We start from the raw sequence: 1,702 nt of genomic DNA, 5'->3' as shown, positions 1-1,702 counted from the left end.
AGGCTGAGGTGGGAGGATTACTTGAGCCCAGGAGGTCGAGGCTGCAGTGAGCTATTTGTGCCACTACATTCCAGCCTGGGTCACAGAACGAGACTGTCTCTAAAACATATATATGTATGTGTATATAATATATATTTGTAAAGATATATTAATATTTTATATTTTTAATATATATAATATATATATGTATGACTGATGATCACTACCACTGGCAGTAATATTATTTTTACTTTATTAAAATACTGAGTTTTATATTTTTCACATGTATATTTTTGTCCCCACCATTTTCACGTGTAACCACTACTAGTATGCCCTATCATAGCATTCCACATGTACTTAAAACCAAGCAAAGGGTGGAGTTCCATCTTTAAAAACTCCAGGCATTTTGGACAACACATTCTTGGCAATGGAACCCGGACACCATTTATCAAACATGGTAGGAAAGTTCTCACTCTGCATTATAAAAAGGACAGCCAGATATCAACTGCTACAGAAATGAAATAAGACAGAAAATTTTTTAACAAATTATTGAAACTATTTTCTTAAAGAGACTTCCTCCACTGCCAGAGATCTTGAATAGCCTCCTGGTCAGTCATCCGGAAGCAGTTCTTCACATAATTGATGAACTTGGCTTCCACTCTGGGAAGAAAACCACCTTTTCTATACTTGCTTGCATTTTTGCTTTCATGGCTTCTACAGAACTAGGTCCTTTTGGTGTCTTAGGAGTTTTTTTTCCGTTTTTTGAAGGATTCTTGTCCTTTTGATCTTCGTGTTGATGACGGTTTTGAGTCTTTTCCATTCTGATTTGACTTTTGTGCATTTTTGGCTGGAGTATCGCATGTAGATTTCTTCACTGGCGCTTTTTCTTCAGTTTCCTCATCATCAAAATCATCATCATCATCATCTTCATCATCATCTTCATCATCATCATCTTCATCAGCAGCAAGTTTTACTTTTTTCTGTGGAAACTTGCTACCACCCGCTTTCTAGATACTTAAGAGTTTCACATCCTCCTCCTCTTCATCTTCTGACTCTGCATCTTCCTCCACAGCTACTAAGTGCTGTCCACTGATATGCACTGGCCCCGAACCACACTTCAACCGTAAGACCACTGGCGGTGTTATTTCAAAGCCCCCAGGGGAAACCGTTGGCTGTACAGACATTTTCAAAGCTGCCAGTGTTACTTTAATTGGACTGCCTTCATAATTCATTGCCTCTGCTTCAACAATGTGCAATTCCTCCTTTGCACCAGCCCCTAAACTGACTGTTCTTAGAGATAACTGGTGCCCATTTTCATCATCATCCACCTTAAAGTGATCATCTTAGTCAGCGTTTAGTTCACAACTGAAAAGACAGTTCTGGGGCCTCAGGGGGCTCATGTCCATGTCCATCGAATCTTCCATCGGGTGGCGGCATGCACTTAGGTGGAAGGGAAGGCGGACGGAGATAAACGACCTCTGCTCAAAAGAGCAGCGGCGCAGGATGGAATCACAGCAGGTAGCAGTATTGGTTTTTTTAGATACATTAAGTATGTGTCATGCATGGAAATTGGAAGAAGTCCATCCTCTTCTGATTCTGTACTGATGACATCCTGGTACAAAAAGAAACACAAATTCTAGAATAACTTTTGTGGCTAATAGGACTTCAGACTTAGCCCAGCCGTTGGAACTGTATCATCAATCTTGCCTCTGGTTTAATTTTC

The 1,702-nt window shown here is 40.2% G+C and overlaps 1 pseudogene; it reads right to left on the bottom strand.

The window, feature by feature from the left end:
- Window positions 1-445: 445 nt before the first annotated feature.
- On the bottom strand, window positions 446-1,476 carry LOC108282616 (annotated as a pseudogene).
- Window positions 1,477-1,702: the final 226 nt, after the last annotated feature.

Source organism: Cebus imitator, unplaced genomic scaffold, assembly GCF_001604975.1.
Source record: "Cebus imitator isolate Cc_AM_T3 unplaced genomic scaffold, Cebus_imitator-1.0 Scaffold246, whole genome shotgun sequence".
In the NCBI taxonomy this organism is placed as follows: domain Eukaryota; kingdom Metazoa; phylum Chordata; class Mammalia; order Primates; family Cebidae; genus Cebus; species Cebus imitator.
Note: the sequence above shows the minus strand (reverse complement) of the source record. Positions and strands in the feature narration are given on the sequence as shown.